Consider the following 24,127-nt stretch of genomic DNA (forward strand, 5'->3'; position numbering starts at 1 on the left):
CGAGAAAAAAAAAAAAAACCCTATAAAACCATCAGATCTCGTGAGAACTCACTCATTATCATGAGAACAGCAGCATGGGTGTAGCCACCTCCATGATTCAGTTACCTCCCACTGGGTTCCTCCCGCAATATGTGGGGATTATGGGAACTATAATTCAAGATAAGATTTAGGTGAGGATACAACCAAACTATATCAAACATCTTTCAAGCCCTATGTCAGGAATAATTGAGCTTCTCATCAGTAACTTACCTATTTTCATCTCATGAACATTGGGCCTACTGTAAATGAATTGTATTTCTCCTTTTGCCTTGGCTTACCATCAACTTTGTGAACCACCTCTGGCAAATAATACTAGACCACACTACATAGTTGCTCTGAACCAATCTTGTATATGAATTCGCTTTACCTTTTCCTTTCTTTACACTATTTCATTTTTGAAATTGCATTATAAAAATTGTAAGCCACTTAAATTATTTTGAGCAATGCAAAATAGGCATCAATATATTTTCTTGGTGTATTTATACTAATCAATCATCTACCTTTCTCAAAGAACCATGAGAGACACCAACACAAATCAAATATGGCTTCTGCTCCAGTTTTGGAAGAGGCCTAAACATAAATAAGTATAATAAAACAGAGGTAGGTAAAAGCACAGAAAAAATTACATGGAAATTGGGAAAAGAGAGACATTAATTGCCCTTAGTGGAAAAAAATGATAAGGGACATGTAGTAAAGTAAAATGAGCAATGCTGTTGCTTACTAGCTGTATGATCTTGAACAAATCAGTCACTTTCTTTGTGCCTCAATCTCCTAATCTGCAAAATGGGAATAGTAATATCTTGTATATAATTAAATGAGATAATGTACTTAACACAGAATCTAGCACAAAGTAAATGCTTAATACATTTTAGCTGATAGAGATAAATTTTAGGTACTATAACAGAGATTATATCAGAGCTGAATTTTTATGGAAAAGTATAATTTGAATATTTTGATATGGGAAGAAATAACATCCAGTACTACAAAAATATACAAAAAGAAAAGGAACAGAGATAGGAAATCACTGTAGATGCGCAAGGAAGAGTATGTAGAAGAGTTTAACTAGATCTATAGCACTCAAAGAAAATCAGTTAGACATAGGCTTAGAATGGTACATCTTCATAAAAAAGTTAAAATGGAGATAATGAATTTGGGATTTATTCAGGGGACATGGGAAGCATTTTGAAGTTTTAAATGAGTACATATTACAATCAAATTAATTGGAGGACAAATGAATTAAAATGTGAATAAAAATAATTACCAGTGAAAGGATTAGTCCAGTGGCCCAAGTAAGAGGTATTGATATCTGAATTAGTGTACGTGCAGAAAGAATAGAAAGGAAAGAACAGCTGCAAGATATTCATAGTCTACAGATGCTTCAGAATTTAGCAACCTTTCGATTTTAGTGTAAAAAAAAAAAAGGAGAGAAATCAAAGTCTATGGTTTTAACTGTAGCTAATAATCAATATTCAATTTCATCAAAAGAGGGGAAGTTAAGGAAAAAGAGGAGTGGTGAAGGTGAGTTGATCAATTCACGTTAGGATGGTTGGCAATTGCAACGCTGATGGGCTACAAGAGCTATGGTGCCAATGAAGTTGGAAATGAAAGCACTCGGATGAGGAACAGAAGTGGAGGTAAAGAATTGGGAGTCATCTTCATTGCTGGGCTATCAAATTAGATGAGCTTTATCAGACAGAAAAAAAGGGAAGAGATAAAAGAGGTAAGGCTCGGCCTTTGGAAACCATTATATTTAGGGCTGAGAGGAAGAAGAGCACCAAAAAGAAGTAATTGATGAAGTAGAAATAAAATCAAGGAAACTTGGTACAACCCCAAAATCACAGAGTTCCATTCAAATGATGCAGTTTTCCTTCATCTTTTGCAATTTTTTTTAAATTAGAACTTGATGTAATTGGAGTAAACACTTCTCCCAGGATAATGCCATTTAAATTTTTTTCTAAATATAAGAATTATATGCTGACGTAGCTAAAGCCTGGAAAATTCAACAGAAGGAATTTGACTCCATAAAGTACGCTTCAGTCTCAGTAGTCATAAACATTTTTTCAAAAGAAACAATTAAATCACAGTATATTTAGTGTGACTTTTGAAAAATGCAGCACTTCTGGGTAATATGATACTAGTGTTTCTCCGCTAATTTATTTTCTATATCATTTGGACAGATAAGTACACTTTCCTTGCAATCTGACTATTTTGCTTCTGTTTGTACATTTTGCCTTCAGATTTTCTTCACTTCTAAAATTCTATTATAATTTGGCATTAGGGGAATCATTTCTATTAATATTTTTCCCTTAACAGTCTATTTTTTCATGTTTAGTTTCTAACATACATTTTTAAAACCTTAAAGTAAAAAGAACCATTGGTAGTAAATGATTGGTTATTACAGTGACTTGAAAGCTTCAAAATTCATGAGCAAATGAGGACCAATAAGCTCATATGAATATTAAAAGATTTTTCTATTTACTTCTCCCAGCCAAGTCCCTCACAGTGACTTTTTGTCACTTTTTGTGACACACTTGGGCTCTCTTGTTCTTTCCTTCTACTCTCCTCCATTGCCTGTAACTCTGCTTTTGAGTCACACCCTTCTACTGCCACTGAGCTGATGCCTTCAATTAAAGCAAGGCATCCTGGTGCATGAACTTTAAGTTATCAAAACCAGAAATGTATTAGGGCTCTCCACAAAGACAAAACCAGTAGAATATATATATATATATATATATATATATATATATACACACACACACACACACACACACACACACACACACACATAAAATATATAATATTATATATATAATATTATATATTATACATATATAATATTTTATATATATATAAACAGATGAGAGAGGATTAATTAGGAAAACTGGCTCACACAATTATGGAGACTGAGAAATCCCACAATAAGATGTCTGCAAGCTGGAGAACCAGTGACTCTGCAGTGTGGCTCAGTTCAAGCCCAAAGGCCTCAGAAGCAGGGAAGCTGATGGTGTAACTCTTTGTCCAAGGTCAAAAGCCTAAGAATCCAGAGTTGTGGGAGGTGGGTAGTGGTAAAAGTCCCAGAGTCCAAAGGCTAGAGAACCTGGAATTCTGATGCCCAAGGTCAGGAGAAGGATGTCCCAGCTCCAGGAGAGAGAGGGAAAATACACCTTTCATCTCCCTTTGTGTTCTATCCGGCTCCAGACAATTGAATGGTGCTCATTCACATTAGGGGGATCTTTCCCACTCAATTCACCAAATCACACGCCAATTTCCTTGAAAACTACCCTCACAGACACACCCAGAAATAATGGTTTACCTGCTGTCTAGATATTTCATAATCCAGTTAAGTTGACACTAAAAAAATTAACCATCACAAGTGGCATGTTCCTTTCAATCATGCATGCACCAAAACCAAACTACATTCCACAGAAATAGGGAGAATGCCTATGCAGCTCACACATTGGCTGGAGAATAGATAATGTTTTCCTCAACTCTCTCCTAAGGTGTCCATTTCAAAATGCCCTCCATATAGCCCCTCTTTATTCTGATGAAAATTAAATCATTTAAATGTGTGCTTATGATAACACACAGTTCAGCTATTTATTCGATTCATTAGACCCTGATTTCCAGTTTAGACCAAGCTAGTCCTCTTAGTATGGAAAGAGATCTAAACAAACATAGTTACATAAAAATGATAATATAGATATAGATGACACAGATATAGATCTAGAGATACAGATACATATTAAGTAAAAATAAAAATAGTAAAGCAAAATGTCAATAATCATTTTTATTGTGATACCAATTACCTAAGTCTTGATGTAGATCCTATATATACAATAAAAGTATCAATTTAGCTTCAATGTTGTAGTAGTTACTTTTTTCTGCATAAAAAACACCCACCTCAGAACTTAATGGCTTGCAGTCATTTATTTAGCTTACAATTCTGCAAGTTGGCGATTTCGGCTAGGTTTAGCTGGATGTTTCTTGTAGGCTCAGCTGAAATGGCTTATCTGTACTCCAGTGGGCCTGTACAGACCAATTCACAGAGTAGCCGCAGAGATCTGAGAAAGAAAGAGGAAGCATTCAAGATGTCCAACGATCTAAGCTCAAAACAGGCACATCATCACTTCTGCCATATACCTTGTCCAATGCAAGTGACGAGGCCAGTCCGGATTCAAAGGATAGAGAGACAGACTCCACCTTTCTATGGGAGGAGATACAACATCATATTTTAAAGGTTTTGGACCTGGGACTAGAAGACATTTTTTAAGCTGCTAAATAAAAACTGATTGAAACAAACAATAGAACACGCAAGTTCACATGACAGCCCTCTCCCCAGGAGTGTCTATGCTACATAATAAGCAGTGAAGATTCTGAAAGACATTTCAGTACAGTATCTGGCAAAAAGAAAGCATTCAAACCTATTCGTCAAATAAATGATTTGATAAAATGAGTTTTCATGGCAACTAAAAAATGGTTAACTCCTAGCATATTCTGAAAAACTATTACATCCTCCAGATGGCCTATCATTAACTTACACAAAAATATATTAATTTTTCTAAGTTATGAGTTTAGAAATATAAATAGTTTTACAAAAGGCAAATGATACATAATAAGTTCTCACTTAACATCATAGATAGGTTCTTGAAACTGTGACTTTAAGCAGAATGATGTATAACAAAACCAATACTTTTCTCATCAATGTTATAACAAAATAATGTTAATTGAGCACAGCAGTACCTTATTTCACTTAAAGTCTTAGTTTCTAAATACCTATTCTGACATTAAGTGAAGATTTACGGTACCAAAATAGATAGAGCATCTTGCACTTGCTAAAGAGAAATGGACTTACAGTAGACTCAGACCCTCTCTTGAGTCTAGCCCATCAAAAGATAAATCAGGCTGAGCACAGTGGCTCACACCTGCAATCCCAGTACTTTGGAAGGCCGAGGCAGGAGGATTGATTGAGCCCAGGAGTTTGAGACCAGCCTGGGCAACATACTGAGACTCCATGTCTACAAAAAATTTCTTTAAAAAATTAGCCAGGCATACTGATATGCACCTGTAGTCCCTGCTCAAAAGGCTGAGGTGAAAGGATTGCAAGGTTTCAGTGAGCCATGACCACGCCACTGCACTCCAGCCTAGACAACAGAGCAAGGCCCTGTCTCAAAAATAAATAAACAAAATAGAAATAGAAATTGGTATGGTTTGCCTGTGTCCTCACCCAGATTTCATCTTGAATTCCCATGTGTTGTGGAAGGGACCTGGTGGGGGGTAACTGAATCATGGGTGCGGTTCTTTCCCATACTGTTCTTATGATAGTGACTAAGTCTCACAAGAACTGATGGTTTTAAAAAGAGACATGCCCCTGTACAAGCTCTCACTCTTTTCTCCTGCCACCATCCATGTAAGATATGACTTTCTCCTCCTTGCCTTCTGCCATGATTGTGAGGCTTCCCCAGATACATGGAACTGTGAGTCTAGTTAAACCTCTTTCTTTTGCAAATTGCTTAGTCTGGGTATGTCTTTATCAGCAATGTGAAAACAGACTAATGCACTAAATTGGTACCAATAGAGTGGCACATTGCTGAAAAGATACCCAAAGATGTGAAAGCAACTTTGGAACTAGGTAACAGGCAGAGATGGGAAGTTTGGAGGGCTCAGAAGACAGGAAAATGTGGGAAAGTTTGGAACTCCTTAGAGACCTGTTTAATGGCTTTGAGCAAAATCTGAAAATGATATGGACAATGAAATCCAGGCTAAGGTGGCCTCAGATGGAGATGAGGAACTTGTTGGGAACTGGATCAAAGATGACTCTTGTTATGTTTTAGCAAAGATATTGGCAGCATTTTGCCCCTACTGTAGAGATCTGTGGAACTTTGAACTTGAGAGGGATGATTTACGGTATCTGCAGAAGAAATTTCTAAGCAGCAAAGCACTGAAGACTTGACTTGGGTGCTGCTAAAGGCATTCAGTTTTATAAGGGAAGCAGAGCATAAAAGTTTGGAAAATTTGCAACCTGACAATGTGATAGAAAAGAAAATCCCATTTTCTAAGGAGAAATTCAAGCCAGCTGCAGAAACGTGCATAAGTAATGAGGAGCCGAATGTTAATCACCAAGACAATGAGGAAAATGTCTCCAGGGCATGTCAGAGGTCTTTACAGCAGTCCCTCTTATCACAGGCCTGGAGGTCTAGGAGGAAAAAGTGGTTTCATGGGCTGGGCCCAGGGTCCCCATGCTGTATGCAGCCTAGGGACTTGGTGCCCTGTGTCCTAGCTGCTCCAGCCATGGCTGAAAGGGCCAATGTAGAACTCAGGCCATGGCTTCAGAGGGTACAAGCCCAAAGCCTTGGCAGCTTTCACATGGTGTGAGCCTGTGAGTGCACAGAAGTCAAGAATTGGGGTTTGGGAACTTCTGCCTAGGTTTTGGAATACGTATGGAAATGCCTGGATGCCCAGGCAGAAGTTTGCTGCAGGGGTGGGGCCCTGATGGAGAACCTCTGTTAGGGCAGTACAGTAGGGAAATGTGGAGTCAGAACCCCCACACAGAGTTCCTACTGGGGCACCACTCAGTGGAGCTATGAGAAGAGGGCCACCATCCTCCAGACCCTAGAATGGTAGATCCTCTGACAGGTTGCATCATGTGCCTGGAAAAACCATAGACAGGCAATGCCAGCCAGTGAAGGCAGCCAGGAGGAAGGCTGTATGCTGCAAAGCCACAGGGGTGGCACTTCCCAAAACCATGGTAACCTATCTCCTGCATCAGCATGACCTGGATGGGAGACATGGAATCAAAGGAGATCATTCTGGAACTTTAAGATTCAACAGCCCCACTGAATTTCAGACTTGCTTGGGGCCAATAGCCCCTTTGTTTTGACCAATTTTTCCCATTTGGAATGACTATATTTACCCAATGCCTGTACCCCCATTGTATCTAATAAGTAACTAACTTGCTTTTGATTTACAGGCTCATAGGCGGAAGGCACTTGCTTTGTCTCAGATGAGACTTTGGACTGTGGACTTTTGAGTTAATGCTGAAATGAGTTAAGACTTTGGGGGACTGTTGGGAAGGCATGATTGGTTTCAAAATGTGAGGACATGAGATTTGGGAGGGGACGGGGTGAAATGACATGGTTTGGCTGTGTACTCACCCAAATCTCATCTTGAATTCCCATGTATTGTGGGAGGGACCTGGTGGGGGAGTAATTGAATCATGGGGCAGGTCTTTCCCATGCTGTTCTTGTGATAGTGAATAAGTCTCACAAGATCTGATGGTTTTAAAAAGAGGCATTCCCCTGCACAAGCTCTCTCTCTCTCTTTTTGCCTACTGCCAATCATGTAAGGTGTTACTTGCTCCTCCTTGTCTTCCACCATGATTGTGAGGCTTCCCCAGCCAAATGGAGCTATAAGTCCAATTAAACCTTTCTTTTGTAAATTGTTCAGTCTTGGGTATGTCTTTATCAGCAGCGTGAAAGCAGACTAATACAGAAATAAATAAAAAATTAAAGATAAATCAGAGGTAATTCTCAGAAGACAGTGGCCTAAATACTTGCTTCTTTCCTTAGCCAAGGTACAGCTGAGGTGACTCAAGCAGTAGGAGGTCTGTAGGACAATTGGGGAGGAGGTGGAGGAAGTGCAGGATACTTTTTAAGCCTGAAGAAAACCCTGCAAACATCTAAGGAGATGCTCTCAATTACAATGACATAGACTTACAGGAGTCTCCACAACACAATGTGAACCAGGCTCAGAGGAAGGATAGTGTTCTCTGGAAAAGCATGGGGCAGATCTCTTCAATCTTGAGGCCAATTAAGGGTTTCAAAAGATTGGTAATAGGATGCACTCAGTTCATAGAAAAACTATCCCAGCCCTCTTGTTCCTCAGTCCTAGAAAAAGACTACTGAAAAAATTTCAGCTATTTAGAAAATTAACTGCTTTCGCTATCCCCACTGCTTGCCAGGATAGCACTGCCCAAGATGCTGAGTATAATAACCTCAAATTACATAGACTTACATAGAAAAATAAAACACAAATTACTTAAGGAGGCTTGGTTGTTTCAAGGAAGCAGACTGTCGTAGTCCATTTTTTGCTGCCACAACAGAATACCTGAGACTAGGTAATTTATAAAGAAGAGAGATGTATTTCTCACAGTTCTGGAGTCTGGGAAGTCCAAAATCAAGAGGTGCATATCTGGTAGGGCCTGCATGCTGTGTGATCCCATGGTGGAAGGTGAAAGGGCAAGAGAGATCCAAAGAAAGAGATATGAAAGAAAATCAGGTAGGCATCAAATTTCTCATTTACTACACAAAAATAAATGAAGACAATGGACTATTTTAAACATTTTATTATTTTGTGAATAAGGAAACAAGAGACACTCTCAGACATACAAGGACTCAGAAAGCATGCAATGTAGAAATCCTTCCCAAGGAAAATCCTTAGTAAGAAATAAATTAATAAAAATAAAATCAGGCCAAATGTCAATATAAGACAAAAGTATACCCCCAAATTGCAATAATTGACATTTCCACTTATTCTACCTTCTTAGGTAATTTCCCTATTGCCCAGGAGTTAAAGGTGGGGTCCATTAATTAAATTCAAAGCAGTTGTGGATACATACCTTCTTCTAGTCACAGGAATTAATTCAGAGATGGGAGCTTGACCAAGTCAAAATTGCTAAGATACAACAAGACTCTCCCATTGTCCCTGTGTCTGACTAACAGTAACAGCATCAGGAGTTCTTCAGCCACTTTACAATTAGAAGCAAGATGTGAAGAAAATGCAAACATTTTGTTGAAGAACATAAAACAAGATACATTTTTGGAGTAATGTATGACATGTGAACTCATCTTTCAGGAAAATTCAATATTGTAAATATATTAATTCACCCTAAAGTAACTCATACATGTAATTAAAATCCTAAATAAATTCCTGTGGAACCTAACACTTTTTATTGAAGTCAACAAGATGTTTCTTATAGAACTTAAAAAGAAAATTCTAAAATTCATCTGTAGAAAAAAACATGCTGGAGGATAATTTAAAAAAAAAAAAAAAAAAAAAAGAACAATGTATTAGTCTGTTCTCACACTGCTATGAAGAAATACCCAAGACTGGGTAATTTATAAAGGAAAGAGATTTGTTAACTCACATTTTTTCATTGCTGGGGTGGCCTCAGGAAACTTACAATCATGGTAGAAGGCAAAGGAGAAGCAGGCACCTTCTCCACAGGGTGGCAGGACAGAGTGAGTGCAAGGAGGGGAAATGACAGATGCTTATAAAACCATCCGATCTCATGAGACTCACTCATTATCACAAGAACAGCATGGGGGAAACAGCCTCCATGATCCAATTACCTCCACCTGGTCTTGCCCAGGGGATTATGGGATGCACATGGGCCTTATGTGGATTATGGGGATTAAAATTCAAGATTAGATTTTGGGTGGGGTCACAGCCAAACTATATCAAACAATGAGAGGCATATGCCCTTCCTGACGGCAAATATATCTTAAAGTTATAGTAAATAAAGAAAAGTGGCACAATGAGATCAATAAAACTGAGTAGAATCCAAAAACAGACCCATTTGTGTATACATATTACAGTAAATATGATGTATCAATTCACTAGAGGAGAGTTTGGATTTGTTTTGTTGCTGTTGTTGTTTTGTTTGGGGAGTTTAGGGGATTTTTGTTGTGGTTAGCATACATTAAGAAGAGTTTACAATATGCCAGACACTATTCTAAGTGTTTTTCATGTAATAATTCATTTTATCAGTCCCACAATCCTATGAGGTAGATAAAAGTGTTATTCGTGTTTTAGTGATAATAAAACTGAGGCACAGACGACGCTAGTCATTCTGAACTACCAGCAAACAGTAGAGCTGGAAAACGGACCCGAGAATTTTGATTCCATTACATCATGTAGGAAAAGACACGTTTGATTCCTACCTATATTATACCAAATGAGAAAGCTCAGATTCCTGGCTAAACCTAGAGCCAAACTATAAAATATTTGAACAAAATATAGGAGAAAATTCTTACAAGAATGGAATAAGGAAAAGTTTCATTGTAAAACACAAAACCCAGAAGCTAAAAGGAAAACATTTTTCAGATCATTCTATATTAAATTATTTAACAAGAAAAAGACATTATAGTAAGCTAAAAGGCAAACTGCAGAGGGAGAGAAAATGTTTTTAACTCATATGATTGCAACAAAGAATTAATATCTGTACTACACAAACACTCCAAACAAATCAGCAAGGGAAGAATAAAGATAAACAATTCATAGAACAAGAATTCCTAACGGCCCATAAACATATGGAAGGGTCCTCAACATTAGTAGTAATCAGGGAAATGTAAATTAAACCAACAATGGAGTAGCAAGTGCTTAACTGAAGAGTGAGTGACTCTGGGTTGGTGAAGGTAAGAGGAAATGACGACTTTCATACACTGTTTGTGGCCATGGAAATTGGAAAAGGACATTTTGGAGTCTGGTCACATCCAGCAAAAGGTTAAAGTTAAACCTTAGACTCAGCAGTTCTACTTGTTATGGTAAGAGATTAACTTGTATGTATAAGGAAAACAATGATACGCACACACACACACATGCGCGCACACACACACACAAGAAACTAAAATTACAAGTGTGAATGTAAAGTGAACAGTTCTCTAATAAATGCACGAATATTTTAGCAGTAGTTCCTGCTAGTGAGGGAAGATTGTGGAGGAAGGGAAAGGAAATTGTGATGTTCACTCTATATTCTCATATTATTTAATACTTGAATGTTTCATAATGCATAAGTGTTTATGTATCACTTGTGTTATTTAATTTTTTAAGGAATAAATCTTGGTTGTTTAACAAAATGTCAAAACTAGGTCCTCCTGTGTGCAAATAAAACTGTATTTCACAGTTTTGCCATTTGCTGTCTCAGTTTGCCTTCTCTGAGACTAGTTATATAAATCCAGACAGAGAATTAATGTAACTTTTTGAAATGTATTTACAGTGGTCCACTTGGGCCGTGTACTGTTAAGTCAAATCTAGTCCAGCTTGTGAATAGTCAAAGGTTTATTCCACCCCTTTTCTCCAAAACCCTCACTATAATTCTGGTATCTCTAGCACTGTCTTTTTAGTTGCTAAGGCCTAGCCATGAGTGCCAGGTCAGCTCCTAGCAACAAGGCCCATTGATAGCGCCAGGCCAGTTCCTAGCTGCCAGGGGCCCCTTTCTCTCTCTCTCTCTCTCTCTCTCTCTCTAAGAGAGGACAGTTAGCTGGCATGCACCTTCTGCCCTCTGCCTTCTGCTTCCTCCTGAGGTAATGCAGGAAGTGGAGAAAATATCTTGAGATCTTCAGGGAAAAATGCAGAGGACAAAATCCATATCCTACGAGTATCTAAGGAACAGACAGAAGGCCCTGTGTCCCTGATGGAATCATGAAGATACTGTACGAGCCTGCTTACCTGTGGCCTTCACATAGTGTAAAATAACAATAATAACTCTCCATGTGGTTCTCCACAGATAAACTTGGTTTTCTGTGATTTACAAACACTATCCTCACTTGTATAGAACGCTCAGTGACAAATCAGGGAAACAAGGTGGAATTGGACCAGGTAGAAGGTGTAAAGAGAAGATGGTGGCAGCTCCTCATGTTCCACAAGGCTGGCTGTCCTGTAACTCCTGTGGCATGAGCAGTTGATTCAGGAGTTCTTTTTTCCCATGGGGTAGAACAAATGAGAATAGATGTGATTTTTTTCACTGCCTTTCCCTCCTGCAATGTTCCTTAGAAAGGGTCACAAAAGAAATCCCTATACAAACATGTAAAATGCACACATGTGGGCCAGGCGCAATGGCTCACACCTGTAATCCCAGTACTTTGGGAGGCCGAGGTGGGCAGATCACGAGGTCAGGAGTTTGAGACCAGCCTGACCAACATGCTGAAACTCTGTCCCTACTAAAAATACAAAAATTAGCAGGGCGTGGTGGCACGTGACTGTAATCCCAGCTACTCGGGAGGCTGAGGCAGAATTGCTTGAACCCAGGAGGCAGAGGTTGCAGTAAGCCAACATCACACCACTGCCCTCCAGCTTGGACAACAGAGCAAGACTCCGTCTCAAGAAAAAAAAAGAAAAGAAAGAAAGCACACATGCAATTTTGACTGTCAACTCATTTTCTTTTGGGGGTATTTTCCTCCCACATAATTCCAGTAGGGCTGACCCCTTCAGAGGTCACCAAGGACCCCTTCCAGGCCTGCCAATCAGACCTACAACCACTGGGTCAAGGATGTGAATATGATCCAGACCAAGACAATTGATATCAGATCTGGGGCTTTTGCTGAAACTGTTAGAAGAGATATGCCATTTGCACAGAGTTTACTCAGATGGTAGAATATAAGCTAGAACATCTGGTAACTAGCTTCGCCATCTCCTAGGGACATGAGAAGAAAGACAACACAAAGTAAGACACACTCAGAAGATGGAAAGCGACAAGCCTGATGATACTGTGTGAAGTCCCATATCCCACTGTGCTCCTTCTGGCCATAAGCCAATAATTGCCTGTTTTTCTCAAGCTAGTGTTATTTTTTAAGTGCTTGATTGTTTTTCTTGTCACTTCTAACCTATAGAATCCTGACCATATAGATATGCTACAGAATTGCCTTTCCTTGACAATTAGAATTTCAACAAACCATGAACAAGAGGAGTTATTCCAAGGAGGAGACTAACATTTATATAATAATAATTAGATGCTGGGTGCTTTTGTATATGGTACTTCCTTTAATTCTCAAAAATTCCTGTTGGATTGGTATGAAAAGTGAGAAACAAGGAAGAGATGGAGTAAATGACCAGTCTCTGACTCTGAATCCTTACCCTTTTCCTGGGCTAATCCTTCTAGCTCAGAGACCTCCATCCTGACCTCATTCTTCTAGCATAGTAAACTGGTTACAGAGCTCCCTGCCAATGCAGGATTCTGATAAGTCACAAGAAATGTCAAGGTTCTAATTAGAAATGCTAGGATCACAGAGAACATGTTAAAACTTCCAAAGATCAAAACTGTGCCACCTTTGAGAAGTTCTTCAAAGAATTGACTAGGCGTGGAGCTTTTATGATAGGGTTATATCCCTAGAAGACACTTTTCTACGTTCTGGGTTTTCACAGTCACCAAATTAACTATCATATGTTGGGGGCTCCACCAGGGCAAAACCTTATCAGCAGTTTATTACACGTAAAAATGATCCATATCTACCTATAATCTCCTGCTTGTATTATTATTATTATTATTATTGAAACAGAGTCGCTTTCTGTCGCCCAGGCTGGAGTACAGTGGCGCGATCTCAGCTCACTGCAAGCTCCGCCTCCCGGGTTCACGCCATTCTCCTGCCTCAGCCTCCCCCAGTAGCTGGGACCACAGGTGCCCGCCACCACGCCCAGCTAATTCTGTGTTAGCTAGGATGGTCTCGATCTTCTGACCTTGTGATCCACCCACCTCGGCCTCCCAAAGTGCTGAGATTACAGGCGTGAGCCACCGCGCCCACAAGTCCATTAGAACATGTTTTCTATTAAGCTTATCTACAAAATAATTCTGCATTTCCAACATAGGTCACTTTAATCTACAGAAAAAAAAAAAAAGATTAAGCAGAATTTGCAGTTTTCAACTCAAAAAGAAATCTACAGGGTTCAGGTTCAGTGGCTTACACCTGTAATCCCAGCACTTTGGGTGGCCAAGGCGGGAGGATTACTTGAGCCCAAGAGTTCTATTGAGATCAGCTAGGGAAACATAGTAAGACTCTGTCTGTACAAAAATAGAAGAAGAAAAAGAGGAAGGAGAAGGAGAAGGAGAAGGAGAAGGTGAAGGAGAGGAAGAGGAAGAGGAAGAGGAAGAGGAAGAAGAATTACTACCTGGGTGTGGTGGCACACACCTGTAGTCCCAGCTACTCAGGAGGTTTATTTAGGAGGATCACTTGATCCTGGGAGTCTGAGGCTACTACGAGTAGTGATTACACCATTGCACTTCAGCCTGAATGGCAGAGTCTCAAAAAAAAGAAAGATTTATAAATTTGCTTTGTTAAGAAAAAGAAAGCTTTTAAAAACGTTGCCTGACAAATGGAAGTAACCTAAATATCCAATATAAGGAAATGATTAATTATAATATACCTGCTTATTTATAATAAATTGTATTAATAATTACAAGATATGTTATAACATTTCTAAAGGACCATATAAAATAGTATGTACATAATGATAAGTAAAATCCTTTTGCATTTGAACAAAACAGTGGAAAAAGAGAATATAAAAACAACAATAGTGTGGTTAAATGTGATTTTAAATAACATTTTTGTTTTTCCAGACTTTCTCTGTTGACTATTGTATATATTTTATAAATTTAAAATGATCGTTTTTAAACAAAAGATCTGAACAAACACCTCACTAATGAAGACATGCAAATGCAAATAAGCATATGGAAAGATGCCCAACATGATATGTTATTAGAAAATTACAAATTAAAATAGCAACGAGATACCACTACACACCTATTAAAAGGGTGAAAAGCCAGAACACTGACACCACCAAAGGCTGGCAAGGGTGTTGAGCAACAGAAACTCTGATTTACTGCTGCTAGGAATGCAAAATGCTATAGCCACTTTGAAAGATTGTGTGGTGGTTTCTTGTTAAAACTAGGCATGCTCTTACTATGTGATCCAGCAATCACACATTCCTTGGTATTTACATAAATAAATTGAAAATTTATGTCCATTCAAAATCTGCACACGAGTATTTATGGCAGCTTTATTCATAATTGCCAAAACTTGAAAGCAACCAAGATGTCCTTCAGTAGGTGGATAAACAAACTGGATATCCAGACATTGGAATAATATTATTTGGTGCCAAAAAAAAAAAAAATGAGTTAGCCCATGAAAAGATATGAAGGAAAAGTCAATGCATACTAGTAAGTATAAGAAACTAATCTGAAAGGGCTCTATACTGTATGATTGTAAATATATGACATTCTGGAAAAGGCAAAACTATGGAGACAGTAAAATGATCAGCGGTTATCAGGGATTGTTGGGGGGGAAGGGATATCTAGGTGGAGCACAGAGGATTTTTAGGGCAGTGAAACTACTCTGTATGCTACTACAATGGTGTACACATGTCATTACAGACTTGTCAAAACCCATAGAATATACAACACAAATTATGAACTTTAATGTAAACTATGAACAATCGTTAATAATAATATATCAACATTAGTTCATTAACTGTAAAAAAACTTACCACATGAATGCAAGATATTATTAATAGAGAAAACGGTTGTGGAAGTGGGAGGGTGCATATGGGAACTCTCTGTACTTTCTGCTCAATTTTTCTATAAACCTAAAACTGCTCTAAAAAAATAAGTCTATTAAAAACTCTCAATCATTTTGATGTGATTTATAAGACCATCTTATTAGTACATGTGAGTTTATCTATTTATTTAGTTTACTTAATAGTTTGGCTTTAGGGTATTTCTTTTTGTTTGTAAAATTCCTACAAATTTCCTACTTAAATTATAAAGCAAAATTATATAGGACAATAATTTTTCAGGCTTATCTGTATCTTAGAACATTTTATGGAAGACCTTCTGTTTAAATAAATTTCAATGATTTTTAACAATTTTTACTGTCTTTGCAACTGAATTTACTCAAGGTTTGCCCTTTGTTGAAATGTATAGGAAATTGAAGTAGCAGATTTTACTTAAATCTATATTTGTTGAATCTTTAAATGAATGACAAATCCACCTGTAAATATAGTGATAGCTTTATAAAGTCTGCTTTTTAAACTATGATTTTCAAAAATAATTCCCTTTTTCCTCCCTAGAGCTGAAGTCATCTCAATCATGTGTAACTACATCCTCCACATTTTTCTCAAGTCCAGGATGCTTGCACAGACACCGAGCTGGTCCCCACTCATCACAGTCCACAGGGATCAAAACCTGTTTCCTTTTCCTTAGGCATTTTAATGTTTCCATTTTCTGTTCTTTTGTCACTGTCAAGTTCATTAGTCCTTTAGAAAAAAAAATTCTTGGCCAGGCGTGGTGGCTCACACCTCTAATCCCAGCACTTTGGGAGGCCAAGGTGGGCAGATCACGAGTTCAGCAGTTCAAGACCAGCCTGGCCAACTTGGTGAAACCCTGTCTCTACTAAAAATACAAAAATTAGCCAGCTGTTGTGGCAGGAGCCTGTAATCCCAGCTACTCAAGAAGCTGAGCCAGCAGACTCACTTGAACCCAGGAGGTGGGGATTGCAGTGAGCCAAAACTGCATGATTGCACTCCAGCCTGGGCACAGAGTAAGAACTTGTCAGAAAAAAGAAGAAGAAAGAGAGAGAGAAAAAAAGAAAGAAGGAAGGAAGGAAGGAAGGAAGGAAGGAAGGAAGGAAGGAAGGAAGGAAGGAAGGAAGGAAGGAAGGAAGGAAGGAAGGAAGGATTCTTTCTGGAGAAAGAAAGAGAGAGAGAGAGAAGGAAGGAAGGAGGGAAAGAAAGATCCTTTTTGGAGATTGAAGGGCTTTCTGAGAGCTAGTTTAAGGATCTATTATTAACCAGAAAAGGTAGACTTCCAAGGTTAGAAGGCCAATCTGCACCCAGGTTAATAAAGACTTAGCTATTTCAACATTCAAATGAAACATAGATTTGCCAGGAAAAAAATAATTGACTCTATGGACGGGTAGTAACATATGAGAAATGAATACAAGACATACTATAATAAACTACCCTTGATTAAAGACAACTTTGAAAAAATTAATATCTTCACTTCCCTGATACCTCAGTCATACATCTGCTACTTTAGTAAAAATAAAGTGAAATAACAACCATTAAGGCAGATGAGTATGGTTTGTTCTACTTAATTTTGAGCTCAATGGACTTGAGGTTAAAATAGTGATTTTGGGCCGGGTGCGGTGGCTCACGCCTGTAATCCCAACACTTTAGGAGGCCGAAGCGGGTGGATCACGAGGTCAGGAGTTCGAGACCAGCCTGACCAACATGGTGAAACCCCGTCTATGCCAAATACAAAAATTAGCCGGGCGTGGTGGTGCGCACCTATAATTCCAGCTACTCAGCAGGCTGAAGCAGGAGAACTGCTTGAACACAGGAGGCAGAGGTTATAGTGAGCCGATATCATGCCATTGCACGCCTGGGTGACAGTGCGAGACTCCATCTCAAAAAAAAAAAAAAAAAAAGATAGTGATTTTGTAGCCTGCCATTAGCTTCCCACAAATGGGAAGATGCTGGTCCCTGTTATTTGCCATCATTGCTGTGTTCAAGTTCTCTGGCTCCTTCTAAACCAATAAAGTTGAGGTGTTTGCTAAATCAGGTCCTGGCACCAGCACTACTCCCTCTGCTGGTCACTGTTCTTCCATTTCCAAATCTCTTGGGGCAGGAAGTTTATGCAAGGGACCCCTTGGAAGTGGCAGAGAACACAAACTTATTTGCTGCCACGAACTCTTCCATTTACCCATTTCATTTATATCCTGCCCTTATCTCCAGAAGCAAAGATAGTGGATACAAGGGATCTAAGCAAATCTCTACAACTCTTTTTCAACTTATCCCCATTTAAATACATGAAATAACTTCACTAGTCTTCTCTGGGGACACACTGCACATGTGTTAAGTGTGACATGACATGACCAATTATTTTCAAAGCCATGCTTTTCTGCTTCCACTTTGATTACATAATGCTTTGGGACTTAGACCACAAAAAATTAATTCTTTTATAAAATACTTTTGTTCCTGTTCCTGGTACATTTTGAGTATAACAAACCTATTGAAGAAAAAAAGAAAAAAGAAGACTCACTTAAACGTATTGTACCTTCACTGTATTGTAGAGTCACTGATATTTGGAAGGAACTCTTTCCCGTTTTAACATATAGTTGTCTCATAGCACTAATTTCATTAATTGTACATAATCCCCAAATGAACAATACCAGCTTTACCAAAATATTTTTTACAACTTCATAAAGCAATTTAGTTAATGGATATGTGCTTGCTTTGCAGTAAAGAAAAACAAACCTTTCTGAAACTTTTACTGGGGGACTGTGAACATTGCCTTGTATTATTGGTTTCATGTTTGCATGTTGGACATAAACTAAACCCGAGCAGAAAAGCCCATCACTCCCTTTTCCCAGAGTAGACCATGGTTGATAAAGATAGGGATTGGTAGTTTACAGAGGCCATGAGAGAAGACCCTTGAGACTTAATTGCAAAAATTTCAAACAAACAACAAAAACGCCAGAACTACTCCTCAGAAAAACAGACAATCAATTCGGTCCTAAGTGATCAACTCCCCTTCACATAAGCCAATAAACAAAGTAAAAGTTGCCCCTGTCCTTTGTCCTCTTCTCTTTTTCCTTTGTAACCCTCTTCTTCCTTTTCTGCTCACCATCCTTAGGCATCACCCCTGCTCTTTCTCATTTATTATAGTCAGTCTATAATATGTCATTCTATAATATAAAATTATAGCCATTCTATAATTCTAATATACGAAATATACAGTGCACTTTAGCTACCATTCTGTTAAAGACATATGTATGCCCTCCCTGTCTCTCTCAAGGCCTTTTTAATCCCTTAATTCTCATTCCTTTCCTTATTCTTTATTCCTACCATTCATCTAATGCTCATTTTTTGTTTGTTTGTTTGCTTTTTTGTTTTGTTTTGTTTTTTGTTGTTGTTTTTTTCTCTCTCCTTCTTCTAAGTCCTGGCTGTCGAGTTAACAGAATTTGCATTCAAATAAAACATTTTTTCCACATTTTGATATAAACTGACTGAGGTTGTAGCCATCCCACTAGGGAGTTCAGGTAGACTTGCTTAGAATTTTTTTTAAAAAAGCATGCTGATTTCATTCCTTTACTCCCAGTGTCCCTTCAAAGAGGAAAAGGGACTACTCTAAAATTGGTTTACATTGATAAAGTATTTTGCTCTCATTTAAAGGGCTCATCTTCCCTCAACCTCTCTTCTCATTTACTAAACAGATTCTGCAGCTCTCCTCATCTGAGAAAATTGGCCTCCCTTATCTGCTTTGATCCAGAAAATTATGCTTTTATTAACACGAACATTTCCTGATCTCTGCCAATGCATTTAAAATTTTTCAAATTATGTATGTGCATCATTTATCAAAATGCCATCAGGTCCCAGGAATGCCAAGCATTCAAACTGAGCAACCTATGGCCTGTATGTGGATGCATTCTAAGGGAGGGACATGGTAATTATAATCTTAGTCCCTAAGGTAGCTGCAGTTAGCTGCACAGTTTTTATTTCAAGGAAAGAAATGTGGCAATAAACTCCAAGGATGAGCTTTCACCAAATTGTAGAATCTCAAGGGAAAACACAGATTCCCATTCACTCCTTTAAGCAATAGAAAAGATAAAAACATTTTGCACTAAGAAATGATCTGATTTTGGTGAGTGTGTTGAAAAGACCACAGTAATTTTAGTGATATTATAAACATGCAGCTATATACCAGTAACAATTTTGATGCTTGCAAAGAGGAAACACATAGTAAGTTCTTTAATCTTCATGGAAAATACCCTGAGTCAAGTTTGGCCTATGTACATGCTTTTCAGCAAAATTTTTTTCAAATTCAAATCTTCAAAATTGTCTTGACTTGTGTTTTCTCTGTTCATTCCAATCTTCTCTGGAACAGAGAAAGAAAGCAGTACCATAAAAAGCAGCATTTTGATCACCCAGAGATTCTTTAATTTTTATAAACTATGCCCAGAATTTCAATTTTAAAATTCTAGAGAATAAATTAACAATATATCAAATGAACAGACGACCTAGATATTGGAATTATCTGACATGGGCTTTAAAGTAACTGTGTATTCACATGTTCAAGAAAATAAAGGACAAGATGGAGGATTTTATCAGATAACTGAAATCTATAAACAAGAACAAAATGGAAATATAAGACTGAAAACAGTAACTGAAATAAATGCCTCAGTAGATAGGTCTGACAACAGACCTGAAGATGGGACATAGCTGAGGAAAGGATTAATAAACTAGAAATCAGGTAAGTATAAAATATACTGATGGAAATCTAAAGAACACAAAAGACGGAAACTACGTATAAAACTGAAAGGGACATGTGGGACATGGTGACATGGTGAAAGGTTCTAGCATGCATGCAACACCATCTCCCTCCAGAAGGGAAAACAGTGAGAACGAGGTGAGAACTACATTTATGAGTAAATATCAAGACCATTCCAAATGCTAAAAGATACCCAGCCACAGATCCAAGAATTGCTTCAAAATCTAGAGAGAGCAATTAAAAAGAAAACCCACACCTAAGCACACTGCAATAAAACAGCTGAAAACCAAAGACAAAGACATTGCAAAAGGATCCAAAAAATAAGACACTTGATTTTCAAAGGAGCAACCATAAGACTGATAGCTGACTCTTCAGCAGAGAAGATGTAAGACAGAAGACAATGGAATTACATGAATAAGGGCCATCCATTTAAAAGTCCCACTAAACTGCTAAAGATAGTTAAGTAAAATAATCTCAAAGGGAAACACAAAAAATTCAAGAAAACTAGATAGGCAGAGTATGGGGGAAAACTGAAGAAATTCTGACCAGACAAAATAATAACAATAATAGCAATAGCAATTAATATTATCTTAAGGAATAATATTATCTTAAGAAGGTTAAAATATATGTAGAGTTAACATTGCATGACAACAGTAACACAGCATTCAGGAGGTGAGGAAAGATTATTGGAGTTAAATGTTGAAGGTCTCAGCATTGACTGGAATGTAGTAAGAGTACTAGTTTATATTAATTATAATAACCCAAAGACACATGTTAATCTCTAGACAAATTACTAGTAGAATAGTGAAAGAATGTATAGCCAGCATGCAAACAGAAGGAAAGTAAGTGAAGTAACCCAAAACTGATCAATCTAAAATATAATAAGGAAGGAAAAAAAGGGCAGTCATAAATCAGTTGGGAAAAATCAAATTGAAAATACCTGATAATAGGGTAAATATTAAATTAGTTTATACTCTGTACATTTTTTGAGCACTTAACAGTAGCTGTACAGTATGATGAACAAGCAAAGTCTAACTGACCTGAACTGAAAATTTTGCTATTACCAATACATGAAACAGATTTTCCCAATAAAACAATAAAATTTTTCAATAGTTAATGATTTTTGTTTGATTGTGATGTTCTGAGCATTATACTAGTACATCTCATTTCATCCTTTTAAGTGTATTAGCCTTATTTTACATATATATATGCACAGTACATACATGTAAAAAACTGTGTGTGTATTCTATGTGTGTGTGTGTATATATGCACACACAAAAAAAACTACATATATATATATATGTAGGTGACTGCCTCCTGCAGCTAATAATAATAATATATATATGTACATATATATATATGTACACTGAGTTTCAGGCAGTGCCTTAGTCAACTTAGGCTGCTATAACAAAATACCATAGACTGGGTGGCTTAAACAACACTTATTTCTCACTGTTCTGGAGGCTGAGAAGTTCAAAATCAAGGTGCTGCCAGATTTGGTGTCTGGTGAGAGGCCTCTTCAGAGCTTGCAGACAGCTCACTTTCTTGCTGTACTCTCACATAGCAGAGAGAGAGAGGAAATTCTGGTGTTTCTTCCTCTCCTTATAAGGGCACTAATCCCATCATAGAGGGGGCTCCATCCTCACTGCCCATCTAAACCTATTTACCTCCCAAAGGCCCTACCTCTTTAGACCATCCAATGGGGGTTGGGTTGGAGCTTCAACATATGAATTTAGAGAGGACACAAACATGCAGTCCATAACCAGTAGGTTCACAACCAGCTAGAAGTTACATTGCAAATAGCAGATCTGGGGACAAAATCAGTTTTTGTTTGTTTTTGTTATCCTGTTTTATTTACTCACAAACCAATACATTTAATCATCACTATATGTCAGTTGCTTTGAAAGGAAAAACAATATTGCATGCATTTTTTTAAATGTGGCCACAATGAGATCTGGAGACATCTTAGCAAATATGTGAACAAAGTTTTCAAAAAGAAAAGGAATTATTACTTATATCATTTTATTTGTGGCAATTAGTCAAAGTTATCGATTCACTGAACAAACTTACTAAGCATGTACTAACTGTCAGGCATCATACCAGGCACTGATAATACAATACAAAATACAAGAAATGGTGACTGCCTCCTGCAGCTAAGAATTCAATTAATTGTAAATTAATTGAATTCTTTCATTAGATAATAAAAGAAACAATCATAAATTCTGATATATACGATAAAGAAAACAGATTTTTTATAAAGAACTATAAACGAGTTCTCTCTTAGGTGGTTTTATGAGGGACGATTTCTCTGAGACCGTCATATTTAAGCCAGCAGAGCTTTATTATCATCAGGATAATTCTATTATGCATTGCCCAAACAGGAACACATTCAAAAATGAAAGGGGCACTTTTAATAATTATGCAGAGTTAAAGGGCAAACTATAATATATATGCACCCTACTTCTAAGCCACGGGAAGGAGTATGGGTTATTTTCTAAATGCAATAGGAAGACACTAATGTGTTTTAGCAGGGGAATGTTTATTATCTGATTTTAAAAGTTCTAACTGCCAGTTGGGAAATTAATGGGGTGAGAGGCAAGAATGGAGACAGAGAAAATATTCTAAGAATATTATACCCATCTAGGCAGGAGAGGAACTTAGAATGGTAAGAAATGATCTGATTTTGGTGAGTGTTCGATAAAGCAATGAAGGTACAGAAATGTAGCCAATTCAAGATAAATTTTAAAGACTATCAGTAAGAACAGTGAAGTTATACAAAATATTATTTTTGCATTTTAACTCATATTTTCAATAAATATACTAGAAATTATCCTAAAGCCCTGTCAGTTGATCTGGAAAGGAACTTCTCAACCTTATTCACAGAGCCGTAAACATGAAAAAGAAACTATTCACCTGTGTCAACAACCATAAAGTAAGAAAAAAAAAAAAAAAAGACATTATCTTCCCTTTCTTCTCTACCCACCTCAGCTTTAGGGTTTTTTTAAACCTAATGTTTATCAATTTGGAAGTTTGCATACATTCGTTATGAAGGCTACTAATCTTTCATCTGTCACATCGGCAGTAAATATTTTCTCCAGCCTATTGATTTTGTTTTGGGGTCTTTGCCATTTAAAATATTTACTTTGTGTATAGGAAAACATATCTAACCTTATGGTGTCTGGGTTTCCTGATGTAGACAAGTTTGACCCTATTTAAAATATCATATAAATATACACAAAAATGTAATTCTAGGCTGGGCGTGGTGGCTCACGCCTGTAATCCCAGCACTTTGGGAGGCCGAGGCGGGTGGATCACGAGGTCAGGAGATGGAGACCATCCTGGCTAACAAGGTGAAACCCCGTCTCTACTAAAAATAAAAAAAAAAAAAAAAAATTAGCCGGGCGTGGTGGCGGGCGCCTGTGGTCCCAGCTACTCTGGAGGCTGAGGCAGGAGAATGGCGGGACGCTGAGCTTGCAGTGAGCCGAGATCGCGCCACTGCACTCCAGCCTGGGCGACAGAGCGAGACTCTGTCTCAAAAAAAAAATGTAATTCTATTATTTTCTATTATTTTATGTACTTATTTGTTCACATTTAAATCTAATATTGTCTCTATTCTCCTTGGTGTTTCTAAATATCATAAATTTTTTGAGATGGAGTGTCCCTCGGTCACCTGGAGTCCAGTGGTGCAATCTCGGCTCACTGCAACCTCCACCTCAGCCTCCCAAGTAGCGGGGATTACAGATGCCCACCACCACACCTGGCTAATTTTTGTATTTTTGGTAGAGACGGGATTTCACCACACTGGCCAGGCTGGTCTCGAACTCCTGACCTCAAGTGATCTGCCCGCCTCAGCCTCCCAATGTGCTGCATTACAGGCGACAGCCAACACTCCTGGCCTGAATGTCATAAATCTTTACTTTCATCTCTAACCAATTCCCAAATCTCCAGTTCTGTCTATAGCCAACTATCTGCTGTACATTGTCACTGATATGCACAATTGAAAATTAATGTCAATATTTCCCCCTATTTAAACAAGAATCTGCTCTTCCTTCC

The 24,127-nt window shown here is 37.9% G+C and overlaps 1 long non-coding RNA gene across 1 annotated transcript in view; it reads right to left on the reverse strand.

Annotated features, from left to right (window-relative positions):
* The window catches only part of LOC114672672 (uncharacterized), a 216,760-nt gene that overhangs the window by 187,522 nt on the left and 5,111 nt on the right, over window positions 1-24,127 (reverse strand). The window lies entirely within an intron of this gene.

The sequence above is a fragment of the Macaca mulatta genome, chromosome 15 (genome assembly GCF_049350105.2).
Source record: "Macaca mulatta isolate MMU2019108-1 chromosome 15, T2T-MMU8v2.0, whole genome shotgun sequence".
Taxonomy (NCBI): domain Eukaryota; kingdom Metazoa; phylum Chordata; class Mammalia; order Primates; family Cercopithecidae; genus Macaca; species Macaca mulatta.